Source organism: Physeter macrocephalus, unplaced genomic scaffold, assembly GCF_002837175.3.
Source record: "Physeter macrocephalus isolate SW-GA unplaced genomic scaffold, ASM283717v5 random_54, whole genome shotgun sequence".
Lineage (NCBI taxonomy): Eukaryota > Metazoa > Chordata > Mammalia > Artiodactyla > Physeteridae > Physeter > Physeter macrocephalus.
Window position 1 is genome coordinate 131438 of NW_021145335.1, and position 5727 is coordinate 137164.

Consider the following 5727-nt stretch of genomic DNA (forward strand, 5'->3'; position numbering starts at 1 on the left):
GCCGACCCCCGCAGCCCAGGTCAGCGAAGGGCGGCGGGATTCCCTGGCCTCTCGGCGCGCTCAAGTCCACGTGGCCGAGCCGAGCAACTCGCTGAAGAAAAGGGCCAGGTTTGCATAATTCCCCAGCCCTGTGGCGACAAGACCACACCCACCGGGCCCGCGGAGTCTGCGTCAGACCTGGGAGGAGGCTTGACTTTGTGTACCGATCGGATCCAAGCCGATGGACGCAGGCTGCGTTTTCTCCCCGGCCGCCCTGCCTCTCCGACACCCCAGAGGACCAGTTTTGGGGGACTGAAGTTCAAGATGCCCCTCTTCTCCGAGAACCTGTTTATATTCCTCATCCCGGATCCCCCGGTACCGGGCTTCAAAATGAGAGCCAGTTTCTCACCCTTGTCGCATTTCTTGCAATTCCAACCTGTCATCCCCTGCCTCTGAGTGTCCCCTGCTGTCTGGCCCCGACAGTCCCTTTGGTTGGTGGAGGCGAGGGGGCGCCTCTGAGTTGCTCACTAATGGTCCCTACAGAGCTTTCCACTGAGCTTTTGGCCTGGTTACATTTTAGGCTCCAGGCTGTGCGTATGAGAAAGCAGAGCTTTCCCCTAGCCCTGGGCTGTCTTGTCTTCTGTGCACGGCGGGGCAGCTCCATGCAGGTCGGCGCTGGAGCTCACTGGAGTCCCGTGAACTCCTGTGAACTGGTGGTGATACCCCGCAACAAGCTGTGTGGAGGGGACAGTGGAACCCACCCCAGGGCAGAAGGCTCGGGGACTGGGGTGGGGGCCTGCATTGAGTATTCTGCTCAGTCTGTGCAATCAAAGGCCCCAGGCCTTCCAGTAATCTGCTGCTTCAGTCACCCCCCACTCCCAACTGAGAAACATCCAGTCCCTCAGGAGCCCCCACCCCTCACTTTCTCTAGGCTAGAAGCCTCTCCCCCTGGAGCTAGGCTGGCTGGTATGCACCAGCGCTATAAACGGGATTGGAGTTGCCTTCTGCTCCAGGGCCCCTGCGCACAGAGGTAGGCCACTGCCTTACTCTCCCCTAGGACAGTGGTTGAGGACGCCGAGCTGACTTAGGGCTTCTGTGGGGTTAATAAACTGTCCTCTCCCACTCCTGCCCACCAACCTGCAGAATCCGCCTCAGTGGAGCAACCATGCCACCCCTGTGCTGACCAGAAAGCACCCAATTTCTGAACTGAGATGTGAAAGGGAGAGAAGGAAAGCCTGTGGGTAGAAATGGGTTCAAGGCTACCACTGTGCGTCTGTGAGCTTGTGAGCTGGTCTCCTGAACAAATGTGCCAACGCGCAAGAGCCAGTTTTCCCCTGACAGCAAGTGAACTGGTGAGAGGACTCTGCGAAGGCCCCTAAGTGTTTTCCTATGAACCTGTGGGACCCACCTCCAAGTCCATATGCAGTCAGGTGTGGCCTCGTGGCCACCTGGGAACAAGTGGGTGAATGCCTGCAATCCTGTGTTTCCCTGGACTGGAGGCAAACATGAGGGTGAGATCTGGGGACATCAGCTGTTGTGTAACCAAGGATCTCGAAGGAATGAGTGGGTAAATGTGTAGACATGCGGCAGGACTGTCCCCCTCTGTGGACGCAGTGGTCAGTCTGAGACCCAGCCTGAGAGTTTGAGACAGGAAGAGGGCCGTGTGTGCCTGTGAGCAAGTGCGGAGGTGTGCGGTGCACGAACGGCAGGGGACGGTGGTAGACACTGCTCTGCAGTGGCCCCACCCTGTCCGGGCCTCCGGCCCTCTGGCCCTCTAGGGCTGGGCCAGTCTCCACCTATCCCCGTTGGGTCTGTACCAGTTCTCACCTCGCCGGCCCACCCCAACGGACAGTTGGGTGCCTGTGAACGCGGGGACTCGCTAACCTGCTCCTTGTTCCGAGGAGCGGCGGGAAGCGCGGCACTTTAATACACAGTAAGCCTCCCTTAGAAGCGCTGGAGACGGAAAGCTGCCGTCAAGGAGAGCGGCCCCTCGACTCTTCCCTCAGGAAATCAAGGATCTCGGAATGAGGGGAGGGCGGGGTCCCTGCAGCTTGTAGGACCCGCCCCCACCGCCCCAGCCCCGCCCCCTACCGCCCCCTACCGCCCCACCCAGCCTGGTGCGCAGAAAAACCAGGTCAAGCCACCCTGGGGGCTCGCGGCGCCACTCCTGGAGCACCAGCGAAGAGCCAAAGCTTTTGCTTGCGTTATCTCCTTAATCCCTTCTGTAATGCGGGGAAAGGGTTGGCTTTATCATTTGGGGAAGGAAACTGCAGGCTCCTAAAATTTAATTAACTTTCCCGAGGTTAGAAACAGAGAAGAGCTCAAAACCAAGGTTGATGTTCAAAGTCACCTCAGCAGCTGCCTGGGAGTGAAAGAGGATTTTAGACAGAGGGACAGGTGCAGAAGGAAGAGGGTGTGGGGAAAGAGAGGGGCCGTGCAGGTAACAGGGAAGTGGTGAGGCCTGTGGTGTGCTGGAGAGTGAATTTTAGTGTATCTGTTGTGTCTGTATTCTTCATTTCTTTAAATAAATAAAATGGAAAAAATCCTCTTGGGCAAATAAAATAAAACTACAGGCCATATTTGACGGCAAGCTTGAGAACCCAGGAATACATCTCAGACATAGGGTGAGTGTAGGATTAGCACCACAGGAAGCTTGTCCTAAATCTGGAATCTCAGGCCCCACCCCAGACATAATGAATGAGGATCTACATTTTAACAAGGTTCCCAAGTGTTTCTTATATACCTTACATACAGTTTAAGACTGTCAGGTGCAATTTATATATAAATGGATACACCTTTTATTGTATATAAAAGAGCCTCCCCAGGGACACTCCCCCCCACCAATTCCTCTACCACTCTGGAGGAGGCAGGGAAGAAGGGAAAAACATGCTCTCTTTTCTTTTCATATTCTAACTGAATCTTACTGTTTACATGTTCGGCATAAGCCCTTGCTAACTCTGACCCACCAACATGATCTCCCATCCTCCAGCCCAGAGCAACCTCCCCCAGCTACAGGCTTTGCACAGAGCAGATGGAAAAGGAGAGGAAGGATTTTCCTTCCTGGTTCTCCACTCTTTTGTCCAATAAAGTGTGATTCATTCACTTCTATTTTTAACTTTCTGCTGATTTGAATCCCCCATCCTGCTGACCCAGAAGAGGGAGGGGTGGAAGTGTACAGAACTCCCTTCCAATCCCAAAGGGCTCCTGGAAGGTGGCAAGCTCAGGCTGAGAAGGCCAAAAGGGTGGGCACTGGATAGGTGCAGGGAAGGAGGAGGGCGAGGTCTCAGGGTCCTGGCAGTCCTACAGAGGGTATCCTGGAGTGGCGGGCAGTCAGAGCTGGAGGGGAGCCAGAGGACTGGAGCAGCTTGGAAACATTTTTTCCCAAAGTCCTCGGGGAGCAAAATCCCAGTGGACTTCTGAGCTAAGAGTTCCCTCCACAAAACCAGACATTCCTTGAGGAGTCCTCCTCAAATCCACCACACCCCTGGACTTACCGTCCCTCCCAAAGACCCTGGGTTCGAATGCAGGCCCCACCTTTTATCAGTCGTGTGCTCTTAAGCAAGTTGCTTAACCTCTCTGGACTTCAATTTTCTTTGTCTATAAAGTGGGATGAAAATACCACCTACATCATACGGTGGTTGTTAGGAATGTATTAATACCTTTAAAAACTAGTTCAGTGCCTGGAACACAGAAAGTGCTCAATAATGTTGCTTTTTAATATTATTATCGTTATTATTTTCCACCGGGGCTGGTAGCAGCCGCCCCTGAGGTCTCCAGGGTCCCTCAGGCCTCAAGCTCCCAGGGCCTCAACTCGAGGCGCCTCTCCCCGCGCGGCCCCTAGAGGGCGCCCGGAACTCACTTGTCCTGCGTTTCTGCGGTGAAGCCCCAGATCCGGCTCCCGCTTTTGGGCCTTCGGATTTGGGGACTTGTGACTCCTCCCGCAGGAACCGAAGATACGTGGGCTCTGGGACCACAGGGCGGAAAACGTGAGGTGGCAGGAGCAGCTCCTAACAAACCTCCCCTAGAGCGGCACAGAGCAGTGGGGGCCTCACACCTCCATCCCCCCATTTTCTCGCACACACCAGGAGGCCAGATTGCCAAGGGCTTCGGGGAGGCAGCGGCGGCCTCTGGACTTTCTGGGCCTTGCTAGGGTCCTCAGCCGGAATCCAGGGCGGCCTGCTGCCCCCAAGCCCAGCCTCAGCCCATGGGGTCTCGTCGCCCGCCGGAGCTGCGGGGCTAGAAACCAAAGCTCAGGCCTCAGCAATCTCCACCCCCACGCCGACCGGCAGTCTCTCCTCCCAAGCTGGGGGAGGAGAGATGGGAGAAGGAGAGGAGGAGAGCCCTTGGCAGGGTGGCCGCGTGGTAACCACCCACGGGAGCTTTGGGAGTAACTGCGGACCCAGAAGTGAAGACTGTGTGCTTCGAATGGCACACCTGTAGCTCGCCTTGTTTAACATCGCACACCTCAGTCGTTGTACATTTGGAGGAGGTATGTGAGGTTGTCCACAGCGATGCAGGCCGACCGTGAGAGGGTGTGACTTTGCACCCATCCCTCAACACAACATGGGTACTCATCGCTTCCTCCATTCACCACTGCCGCCCCCGACACACACACCCAATCTCACGCAACATCTTCTGAGTCCGTTCTGAGCTCCTTGGAAAATCCAAACTGGCTCCAGCCCTCGCAATCGCTCAGGCTGTTCCTATCGGACTCCTCAGGATAAGGAATCCAGGCGTGAGTGCAGGTGGGCGATTCTAGGGGCCTTCCTGGGCCGACAGAGGGCAGTGGGTTCAAGCCATGCAGAAAATCGCAGGCAGCTCTCTTAGTTGCCCAGGCAGTGACTTGGCCGCCAGGCACCAAACTCTGAGCTGATCAGGAAGGCCTAGGAGAGTGAGAAGCTGCTTAGGAGCAGGGTCTGCGAGGAGGGAGTGAGAAGTGTACGTGGGGAGCCGGGGTGTGTGTGTGTGTGTGTGTGTGTGTGTGTGTGTGTGTGTGTGTGTGTGTGAGCAGAGCAGGAGGAACAGAGCAGGAGTGGGGGTGGGTTTCTTCCAGCATCTGGCCTCAGGGGCCCTCAGGGCAGCTCTGGGGCCACAGCTCCTCCCCACTCCGCCTTCCAGCATGGCCTCTGAATCCCAGCTGCTCCAGTTCTGTGCAGCCTGGAGGTCCCTGCTTAATTGTCTCATACACCTGGAACCGACCTGCCCATCTGCAAGTCAGTCACGCCACACACAGGATGCCTATCGGAGTCCTGGGCCCAGGGCAAACCCCACACTTGCCACCACAGTGGGGGCTTTACCAGGCAGTGCTCAGGCCGTGCCCACACAGCCCGCAGGCACAGATCCCGCCACACAAAGCCGCTATTATAGTTAACAGGTTGAGCCAGATTCTCTGTGTGCCACGCGGCACAGTACGGGGACTGCTAGGACCCCAGCCCTGCATGGGTTTCTGGGGCCCCGAAGGCCACCACTCTGTCAGCCACCGCTCTGGGCTGCGCCAGGTCTGAGCGGGTGATGGGGGCCTCACTCACCCGGGAATTTGGTCAGTGCGATCATCTCACTCAAGCCAAGGAAGGAAGTGGGCAGAAAGGCAGGTTCGTTAATTCCTCTTCTCTTTCCGCACACCTACACACTATTATTCGGATAATTTGTTCCTTTTTTTTTTTTTTTTTTTTTTTTTTTTGCGGTACGCGGGCCTCTCACTGTTGTGGCCTCTCCCGTTGCGGAGCACAGGCTCCGGACGCACAGGCT